Genomic DNA, 11,859 nt, shown 5'->3' with positions numbered 1-11,859 from the left:
GGCTTTTCAAAATGCCCTCAGTTCGCAGTGACTCAGACTTGGGTTGCTGTTGGCTTCTCCACCCACCCACCCACCCACCCACCACCCTGTAAAGCTCCGGATGCAGAGCTGCTGCCCAGCCGGGCCCTCCGGGCCCTCCACCCCAACACCTGCAGCCTGGACCGTGGCCCTGGGCATAAGGTTGGAGCCCCCAACCCCCCCGGGAAGCCTTGCCCCCATTAGGGTTGCCTGTTGTTGAACCTCGCAGCTGCCTGGCTGTGCTTGGACCTGATGGGCTATGCTGGTGCGCTCTCCTGGGGCTCCCCTAGCTGCTCCTGGGGGCCTAGATGCTGAGACATGCAAAGGTGAGTTTTTCTGGCAGGCACCTCAGTTTTTCCCTCCAGTGCCCCAGGCATGTGCCCAACACTCTCCCGTCATATTGGTTTCCTGGATGTGTCACTGCAGCTCTCAACTGCTAGCCTAGAGGTAGTGCTAATTCTCAGTTACAGTCTCTTTCTTTTCTTTCTTTCTTTCTTTCTTTCTTTCTTTCTTTCTTTCTTTCTTTCTTTCTTTCTTTTTGTATTCTCATTTTAATCACAAGGAAATCTGTGAGAAAATAGTTTTTTATTTTTTTTAAAGAAGATTTTAAGTTAAATCTTAGATGCTTGCTTTTGCTGAAAGGCGAGAAGGGGGTTATAGCATACCTGTGCACAATGAATTCAGACATATGGAATAGAGACGACTTTGAAAAATGACCATGAATAAAGTTCATGAATCTTGATGTCATTGTCATAAGGGCTTTTTAAATCTCTACTCACAAGAGTCTTAGAGTTATAACATCTTAGCATTGAAAAGGGGAATGTAGAAAATACCGTGTCTAGTCTGCAAACGAAGACAATAGTACCATCTATACACACCTGAAGTGGTAACATCCAGGCTCTTAAGCCTTCTAGAGACAAGGAACTTCCAGACTTACAAAGAAGCCCATTCCAGGGACGCCTGGGTGGCTCAGCGGTTGGGCACCTCCTTTGGCTCAGGTTGCGATCCCAGGATCTGAGATTGAGTCCCACATCAGGCTCCCCACAGGGAGCCTGCCTCTCCCTCTGCCTGTGTCTCTGCCTCTCTCTCTCTGTGTCTCTCATGAATGAATAAATAAATCTTAAAAAAAAAAAAAAAAAGAAACCCATTCCAGGTAAAACAGCCCCAACCTTGTTAGATTCATTCATTCTCATATTTAAACGCCTCCCCGTAATATCATTTGACTGTGTTGTTTTGCCTTCTAGAGACATGTGAAAATTAATGCAGTCTTCGAGTCGAAAGAGACATAGACAAAACCCTAGTATTACATGTTACGATTCTTCAGATTATTTATTTCTCCAAATGAAGCCTCTCTGCTTTTTTCAACTCTTCATTATGTGACACGGTTTCAGATTGCTTTACATTTTGGTCTCCACCTTTGTGATCGATTCCTGTAAAAATTTGCTTCCCAGGCGTGGTAAAGGTAACAGCCATAGAGTTCCATTGCTAAAGAAGATCCACAGGACCCCAAAGAGCAATACAGTATAGCAATAACATTAAAATAAAGATATCTGTCACAGCCAAAGGTTGCCTCACACTAAAGAGTCTGGACAGTCTGGGCCAGGCTCTAATAATCTTCCTTTTGTGAAGACCATTCTAGACATGCTTTCTTCTTGAACTGGAACCAACGATGTGTGTGCAGAACACCTTGGAACCAGGGAGCTCAAAATAGGTTCTTGACTGCGTTTCTTCTACTTTGCTGGTCACATAGGCATGTTTCTTGCTGTATAACCGGATGCAAAGACAAAGCCTACTAGGCTCTCATCAAGAGCAGATACACATCATCCATCTCAGTGTTATCAATAAACAATGTTGACAAGCTGGTAAAACTCTGAAATTTGCCTTGGACTCATGTTTACAAAGCAACACTGTTATTCAGCGCATTTCAGATCTTCACCAGGGGTCAGTGCTGTGTGGATACATCTCTTACTTCCGCGAAACAGCTCAGGCCAAGTCCAGGCCTGCTGGAATAACCCCTCACAGTAAGCCGAGACTGAACACCCGCTTCAAAAGTGGTCTGACTGACTCAGTATATGGTAGGATAATATCTGTCATATTCTGGACACCATCATCCTTATTTTAGAATAGTCTCCATGATTTTCTCTCTGGGAAGAAATCATTGATGCTTCCTTCTGTAGGTTCAGACTAAGGATGAGCCAATCTTATCAAGGAAGAAAGTTCAACTGAAGCTCATTATTTCCCTAGCTAGTAAGACCTGAAATACGTCTTGTATTGGGATGATTTCCAAGGAACCTCCTGTCCATTTCCTTCTGCCCTATTTCTGGCCCCATCTCAACCTTGCTTATATTCCATTTCCAGCTCTCTGATTCTTTGCTTATAGTGGAGTCCTTTAAACCCCTAGTTGATGTGGCTGGGTCCCAGTGTCCCACAACATTCCTGTCAGCCCCATCCATAGTTTAGGATCCTGCTGAGAATAAACTTTTCCCCTCAATTGTGACTCTAATGCCTATGTGATAGGAGTTTGCCCTCTTCTAAGCTCTCAGGGACAGAGCTCCTTGGACACATCCATAGCTATAATGCCAGGTATTAAAAAAAGAAGAATAACTGGAGCTTTTAAGGTAAGTGCATGAGTCAGGGTTCTCCAGAACCAATTTGTATGTATCTATATATATGAGATATATGTGATGTATATATATATTTATGAAATATAAACATGAAGTATATATCATATACACACACAGAAGGAGACACCAAGAGACAGAGACAGAGATTGATTTTTAAAAATTGGTACATGTACTTGTATGGACTGGCAAATCTGCAGGGCAAGCTGGTAGGCTGTGGACCTACGAAAGGGTTGATGTTGCAGCTTGAGTCTGAAGACTCTGAAGGCACAATTCTCTCTTCCTTGGAGGAGGTCAGTGTTTTTCCTCTTCAGGCCTCACATTTTAGGTGGGAATCTGCTTCACTCAAGTCTATTGGCTTCATGTTGTTCCATCTGAAAAATACCTTCATGGGGACATCTAGACTGGTGTCTGATTAATCATGAGGGGACCATGGCCTGGCCAAGTTGACACATAAAATTAACCATCATAGTGGGGAAAACTGTTTTGAAGGAAAAACAAGGAAATCCTCAGACACAGTATAGTTGTGTGAGAGTTGGGAGTTGAGGAAGGGGAGGCACTATTAGGGTGGGAAGTAGCATGAACTAAGACACACATCTGAAAAAACAAGAGGCCATCATGATACTAAGTGCACTTAAAAAAAATCAGTGAAGACAGCAGATGGACATTATTCCTAATGCATGGACTGAAGCCAGTCCCACACAGACAAGTTCCAAAAACCATCACATTCAGGTAGTAATTAGAGGCTGATTAATTTTACTGAGTTCTACCATTTTCCCCCTTCCCCACCTTTAACTGGTTAATGTGTAGACATTGTCTCCTGCCCTTATCCCTAGAAACAAGACTGAAAAGCCACAAGCTCTTCATTTGTACGGGCACTAATTGCAAAATCTCTTTGTGAAAAAGAGGGCTGAATTATAAGATGGAAGCCGTAGGCCTCCTTCCCAGTTTGCTGTGTAACTGTGCCTTGTAAAAAACTATAAATATCTTACCTATTTTCCTGATCTTGCATAATAATTCTCTTTTAAAGGCAGACAACTCCTAATTTTATCATATGTGAATTTATGGGGTGAAATTTTTACTTTTTATAGGCAGGTGACCTACTCGTTCGTATTCCTTTTTTTTTTTTTTTCAAAGTTTTGCTTGTTTTTATTTTCAATGTTATCAAATAGTTGTTTTTACTATTCTTGATTATATAGTTATAGCATTTCTAATTATTAGAGAGCATTAAAAGTTTGGTAACAGCAATAACGCTTTGATATTTATGACAACAATGTTTTGCAATACTTTTCTGGGTAGTGACTGAAAGAGGTAAGCTAGGTGCTTTTTATCACATTCCAACCATATTTTTTGAGAGCTCTCATGTTCTTGTCTTTAGGGGAGATCCCAGGAAAGAGATGGAAATGAAAAAAGGACTTAGCCTTAAGGAGTCTGACATAAGATCCCAGAACCCGGGGGCAGAGGGTAAGGGTGACCTACTCTGTTGGTCTCAGGCAGGCTGTCCATAGGAGAGGTCAAAGGCAACTCTACCTAAGACATGATGCTAGGCTGGCTGTTGGAGGATAACTGTGATTTCATTAGGAAACGGATGGGATGATCTTCTAGGCAGAGGGGCTAGCACGAGCAATGTCAGGCTGTTGTGACATGCCTGGTGTAATCAGGGAAGGCCAGCAAGTTCCTTACAGGGGAGGCCAGCAAGACCAGAACGGCTGGGAGCATATGTGGAGGTGAAAGGCAAGGAAGCGAGACTGGAAAGATAGATGAACCAGTAGAATCTGATTGCTGATCATTTCAATACTGTTTTAATCTATTTTTTTTTTTTGCACATTTCTTTCTTTAATCCTTGATTTTTACAAAAGTGTACTAACTATAAAAATTGATATCTCCTTTAAGCTTAATGGTAAGGTAAAAGTGGCCAAAGACCCAGAGGTTGTAATTCACAGTTCCCTCCCTTAGGTCAGGGCAGCCCCTGATTTTAGCCGGTTTAACCTGGAAGTATGCACATTTTGTACCTGCCGTAGAAATCTTTACACTTTTTCGAACTCAAATGGTAGAAACAACAGATGAATGCTGAGCAGGGTTTGGTAGAAAGGGATTGCCAAGTGTTTGGATATTTAGAGCTAAGTACATACAAATAAGTTCTTATCAGACAGCCATTGCACTACCTGAATAGCTAATAAAAACAGTTAAATAGTAGTTTAAAACTGCTTCAGTAAGACACAAATATAAATATTCTGGGATCCCTGGGTGGCTCAGAGGTTTAGTGCCTGCCTTCGGCCCAGGGTGTGATCCTGGAGACCTGGCATCGGGCTTCCTGCGTGGAGCCTGCTTCTCCCTCTGCCTGTGTCTCTGCCTCTCTCTCTTTCTCTCTCTGTGTTTCTCATGAATAAATAAATAAAATCTTAAAATATATATATATATATATATATATATATATATATTCTCTAGTACTGCAATAAAAAAAATCCAATGCAATCAGAAACAACCATATTCATTTGAAATTACTTGAATGTAAATATAGTCTTGAGTTATTTTTAACATTTTAAACCATTTTACTGAAATAAACTAATTATGTTGGAAGCATCCCCTGGAATTTCTCCTGCTACTATTTGGTTGCATTCACATTAATGGAATAAAACTGCATTTAAAACTACAGAGAAAAGAGATTCTACATCTTTCACAAATTATTTAAATAATCTCCATAAATACAGGCTTTTGTCTCCCTTCATACAACGAGGCCATGCTACAGTTTAAGTCCCTTACTCTTTTTATCAAGTCTTTTTTTTTTTTTTTTTCTCTTAAGTCAAACCTTAAGAGAGACTGGACATATTGGTTGGGATCCTCTGTAACAAGATTACCATACCTGTTTGTTACTACTACCCTTCTTCCCTCGGGTGAAAGAACACCCAATTCACACTGGCCAATGCTGAATTATAATGTCCACTTCTAACCATCTCCCTTTGAGAGTGACATACATGCGAGTATCCTTTCCACACGTAAAGAAACTAAGCCAACACAGCAAGTCAACTTACAGAAGCCAATCTTGCAAATCTCTTTGAAGAACAAAAATATGTGTCTTTGGTCTCTAAGCAGATCAGCCCTCACATTAGCAGCCTGAGAATCATAGACTATGGGATAATAAACAAATCCACCTGATGACTGCTTTCTCCAGGAAGTAGGTTATAGAAGGAATGTGCTGGAGTTACAGAAGGAGCAATGGTAGAGGCAGGCTACAGAATTGGGTTGGTGATAGTGTGTTTTGAAACCACTACAGGGCCAAATTGCTGCAGAATTTGTTCCCATGGAGTTAGTCGTGGAAAAGCTTCTGTGTGGTCAAATTGCAGGATAATCAGGGGACACCCTTGAACTATTATGCAGTGTGTTCATTTTTTAACATGGAAGGATCTCCACTATGAAGATTTCAAAGTCCATTTGTTAAGAGTCCCATAATGTTATTTTCTTAGATTCTAGGCAACAGAAACAGAAAATATACTGAAATAGGGAAAAAAAATTCAGAGGAATAATCCATATCCTGTAGCATATTTAAATAATTCAAGAAAAAGTCTTAATGCTGTCTTTCTCCCCTTTTATATCAATGCCCCATCCTCACTTGGTGTTCAGGATTTTGATATATTGCTATGTTTTGAAAAGTATAATTACCCTAGACTTGTACCCAGAGCTCCTAGAAGAGGTTTCAAAACACCAGCATGGTAATAGAGAGTGAGGTAAGAGGACAAAGGGGTGGGTCCTGTGTGAGAAATGGAGGCAGGAAGTCTCAAGCAATGTTCTTACCCTCCAAGTACCAGATGTCTCTCAAATATGCTCTAACCTTGCTGGCTGTCATATGGAGTGTGGTTTGTAGAGGAAAAGCCAAGGAAGCCCTGCTGGAGAATCCGTCTCTATCCATTAAATCCTTTCTCTGTGGAAGGTATTTCTCCTTAGTTAAGTAGGATCAGAATCAAAGGAGCAGAATCTGAAGGCCTCTTGGTTTAATTCTTACTCTTCGAACAAGCCATGTGATTGCCCCGCTCATTCCGTCAGGCAGTGTTTCTGATTCCTCTTCTTACATATGACTCTGAAATGTGAGCATAAGATCCCCTCCTGTAGCACTTACATAGAGCAGTCAAGGTCAGAGTGCTTAGAGACCGAGAGGTTTCATGTGCCTAGAAATGTAGAACCATCTCCATGCTCTTATTTCGGTGATAGTGAGAGAAACAAGATGGCAGATTCCGCATTCCTGGCCTTTGTGCGTGTGTGTGCGTGTGTGTGTGTGTGTGTGTTGGGGGGAGGGTTGGTTGGGGAATGAGATGGTGGGTGGAGTGAAGGCAAGGAATCGGTAGAAGAAGGAGACTTAGGGAGGAGAAGGCACTGGGAAGTAAGCCCAGGGCTGGTATCTGGGGAAAGGAGAACCAATACCTCTTTTGTTGTCAGGAAAGCCCTGGGCACAAAGGGTGAGTTTGAGTTTCACTTCAGGTCAGTTCGGGGCATTGTGAAAAGGCAGTTCTCAGACAGCGAGCTTAACTGACTGACTCTGAGGTAATTAAATCACTACATTAGGCTGCTGACCATGAAAGCAGAAAAATACAAGCACACAAAAAAGAAGAGGAAAAAGCCCTTACATTTGTTTCTAATTATATAATTAAAATGTTTACTGTTCCATGTAATAATTATGTGGCTCATATTTGATCATGATGGAGTTTCTCTAATTAGTTAAAAGTTTTACCCCTTCTTCTTGTGGGACAAAATTTGGTTTTATTTAGTCATTTTTCATTCAGGCATGTAAGGCTTCCATGCCATCTGACTCTGTTTTATTTTGGCTGGGGTCTTGGCAACTTCTGCGGTGATTTTCAGTTTTATTTCCTCTCCTCAGCGATGTCTGTAATTGTGGACAGCCAGTTACCTGAGGAAAGGATTGTTTCTTCGTCCTCCATTTGCTTTCCTAATGCAAATTTTGTTTCTCAGGCTCCATGATGTGCAGTAGGTGCCAAACCAGAACAGTTACTCGGCAGCGCTGAGAAGGTCCCCTACAGAGGACCTGGTGGCCTCCACAGCTGCATTGACTGGCTCGTTTTCCCTCCTTCGATGACTATTACTTGTGCTTCCTTAGCTTTAGATCTTGAGCAGTCAGGGGCTGACTCACTACATTGCATATTATCTAGGCATGCTCTTTCTCTTCCTCCTCACCTGCTATCTCCTTTTTATTTTTTTTTTATTGATCTATTTGTATTTTGCTGTTTCACAGATGACCACCAGCAGGCATTGGGATAATGTACGTTGAAAGGAAAGGTGGTCACACGCTGTACTTGTCCATTGCTCTGGTTAATGGTGATAGAGTATGCTGAAATGTAGGACTAAAATTAGATTTGATTTTTAGCTATGTGATTCAATGATCTATTATCTGTTACTGCAAATATACAGTTTGGTGGGAGAAGTGGGCTGATGGTGCTGTTGAAGATTCCTAATAATCTCATGTGGTGTAAAGATTGTTTCCTTTACATAAGGCAGATGCCACCCTAATGATCTGTAGTGGGGTGTCCAGAAAGGAAAACGAAACAGCTCAGGCTGGGAATACAATCTGTTAGTCATACGAGGTTCTGTTTCTCCTGAGAGAAAGGCACTGTATCACTTCGTGGAAGCCCCAAAAAGTCTGTTTAATCAGCGAGCTCCAACCATAGAGATGGGCCAGCTGGTGTCCCCACCTCATTCTGGGAGTGGCTGGGGCCCTGTAGAAGCAAGGCAAGATAGGGGACAGGCTCAGGTGCAGCTGGTTGAATTGGAGACCCAGCAGGGGTTTTTGACCTCTCATTGACCTGGGTTCTGCAGTAGGCTGCCCATTTCGGGGAAGATGCTTGGTACCTGCCAAGATGACAGTAAACTGATAAACAATTTCCCCCCACCCTTCCAATATGCTAATAAGAAAAGATTAGAGCAGGGGCACTTGGGTGGTTCAGTGGGTTAAGGTCCACCTTTGGCTCTGGTTATGATCCCAGGGTCTTGGGATGAGTCCAGCATTGGGCTCCCTGCTCAGAGGAGAGCCGGCTTCTCTTCCCTCTACTGCTTCCCCTGCTTGTGCTCTCTTGCTCTCTCTCTGACTCTCCCTCAAATAAATAAAAAGGATCTTTTTTTAAAGATTTTATTTATTTATTCATGAGAGACACAGAGAGAGAGAGAGGCAGAGACATAGGCAGAGGGAGAAGCAGGTTCCCCACGGGGAACCTGATGTGGGACTTGATTCCAGGACCCCAGGATCATGACCTGAGTCAAAGGCAGATAGATGCTCAAACACTGAGCCACCCAGATGCCCCTAAATAAATAGAAATCTTATATATATAGAGAGATAGATGATATAGATAGATAGATAGATAGATAGATAGATAGATAGATAGATAGATAGATTAGAACAGTAGTTCTCAACCCCAGGGCAGTTTTGCCCCCCACGGAATATTTGACAACATCCAGGGACACTTTTCATTGCCACAGCTGGGGTCACTACTGGCATTGAGTGGTTAGAGAACAGGGATGATGCCAAACATACTACAGTGCACAGGACATACCTGCAGAGAATAGTGCGGAGGTTAGGAATTTCTGGATGAGGCATCTATTTAGACTCTTTACTTCCCCTTCCAGGTAACAGATATGTACTGGTTAAAAAAAATAATTTTCTGGAAACACCCATCCGTCCATCAGTCAATGTGATCAAGAGAACAAATATATGCCAGAAAAGTAGAGGCCTTTGAGGAAGGAGCCTCGTGGATGCCACGGTGGCATGTCTTCATGTGACGTTAGCTCTTGTAGGGATTACCTTCACCAGTGTGAACCCAGGAAAGCCCAACAGAGAATATGAAGCATTTGGCATGGTCCGCTATAACTCAGTTGGCGTGTAGTGGGCAGAGCAGTGTGCTAGGGGCAGCCAAGTTACAGAATGCTGAGCGTGCAATGAAGAAGACAGAAGCTGCCCCTGACACTAAGGAGTGCAATCGGTGGGAGAGGAATAAATAGCAAGGTGAGAAATGCTAGTGTAGGGAGGTCGGGGTGCATGAGCACACATAGAAGGGACATATGTTCCGCACGTTAGGGACTAGAGAAGACCTTGTGAAGAAAAGATGGATAAATGAGTAAATTGTAGTTAGCTGCTCCTGGGGGGTTGTTGCAGAACAAAGTGCCCGAGTGCCCAGGTGGCTGGGCCAGGTGCCCCCTCCCCCCCGCCCACCTGACCCCTGCTGCCCTGGCTGCAATGATGAGCGCAGGGTTGTCCCCCAGCCACTCCCCACACCTGTCTTGCTCCCCTCGACCGCGTCTCCCCAGAGCCCCGGCGGGGGTCCCTTCCTCTGTGCGTTTGGACCTGGGCCAGCGGCACACAGCTGGCCTCTCTCCCAATAGTTCACACAGCCAGGGACACCAAGAGGTCTGGCCTGGCTTGCTGCGGGGATGGCCACGTGCAACACCATCCCCCTTGTACTAGTGACTTCTGTAAGCCTGCCCTCAGGTCAGCTTCATGAGCGGCTGGCACTGCCCAGGCCCCCTTCGTGCTGCAGCGCCCCCCCCCCAGGGGGCTATCTCTGGCTGCATCTGTCACCTCCTTTCATTCTCCAGGCTGAGAAAGATAAGATTGTGGGGGAAACAGCTGCTTTGGATCAAGTCCGAAGGGGTAAATCAAAAGCGAGAGAAGGTAAATGAAATGATGGAGTCAGGACAGGGTCTTACTGATGAGATGACTACGCTGTTCTCCTCTGTCACAGGTTCATTTCATCTCTCATTTACACTGATTTTGCACATCTTCAGGATGAACAGTTGTAATTACCGAATTCAGTGATTCACCAAAAAATTTTTAAAAATCTTTTGATCATGATCACCTGTAATTATGAAGGTTTAAAAATTTATATGCAATAACTTTTCTGTTGTTGAAAGCAAGATATTTTGGAAATTAGATATTCCTAGGACCAGCTTATCATCTGTGTATTCATTCATTCCATCTTGATTCATTTATGGTGTTTTTCAGTGTTCAGCTTTGGATAATTTTCTTAGTAGTTGTTCTCTAACTGCAATATGCGTATGTAATTTAACACAGTCTACTGGTATCAACTTATGTTTTATTACCTGCTTTTAAAATATAATTTCCCTTATATACTTTGACCACCACATCAGATGGCTTTATGAATTTTGCTTTCAACGTCAAATATGATCTAGGAAACTCATGAAAAGAAGGATAATCTATTATACTTGCCCATTTTGCCTTTTATCTATTTTTACCCATTTTTGTGTTCTATTTTTCCTTTTTGAAATTCCAAGCCTTCTGTTATTTCCTTTATGTATAGAGATAACCATTCTTTAAGGGTGATTTTCTTGTTTTTCTTCATCTGAAAATGTCTTTATTTCCCATTTGTTAATGAAGGATATTTTCACCAGATAAAGAAAATTTGGTTGACAGTTCTTTTCTTTCATTGTTTGAAAAATACCATTCTGTCCTTTGTGGTTTCAAGTGAGGAATCCCTCGTAATGTGTCATTTTTTTTCTGGATGGTTTCAAGACTTTTTTTCTTTGTTTTGAGTTTTTGGAAGTTTAATTATGGTATGTCTTGGTGTGGATTTCTTTGGATTTATTCTATTTAGAATTCATCACCTTAAATGTGTAAGTTTATGTCTTTCTCCAAATTTGAGAAGTTTTTAGCCATTCCGTCTTTGAAATCCTGTCAGCCCTATTCTCTCTTTCTGGGACTAAAATGAAGTAAATATTAGCTCTTTTTTTTTTTTTTAATGTTCTATGGGATCCTGAGACTGTTCTTTTTTTTTTTTTTTCCTATTCCATTTTTCTCCCTACTGTTCAGAATAAGTAAATCACTTTGATCTATCCTCAAGTTCAATGATTTTATCTTGTCATCTCCACTCTACCATGACACCTATCCAGGGAATTTTTTTATTTCTGTTATTTCGGTGTTTTCTATTCCTTTGCTGATTTTTTCTATATATTTTTTATTTGTTTCAAGAGAATTCATAATTGCTAGTTGAAACATATTTATGATGGCTTCTTTAAAATTCTTGTCAAATAATTCATCTGATTCATTGTAGTATTGGCATCTGTTGATTATCTTTTCTCATTCAAGTTGTGATTTTCCTTGCTCTTGGTATGGCCTAAGGTTGATTTTTTTTTTTTTTTTAAGTATCATGGAATTTGGAGTATATATTATGAAGCTGTGTATCCGTTTACTCTTTCTTATTTAGCA

Source organism: Canis aureus, chromosome 1 (assembly GCF_053574225.1).
Source record: "Canis aureus isolate CA01 chromosome 1, VMU_Caureus_v.1.0, whole genome shotgun sequence".
In the NCBI taxonomy this organism is placed as follows: domain Eukaryota; kingdom Metazoa; phylum Chordata; class Mammalia; order Carnivora; family Canidae; genus Canis; species Canis aureus.
Note: the sequence above shows the minus strand (reverse complement) of the source record.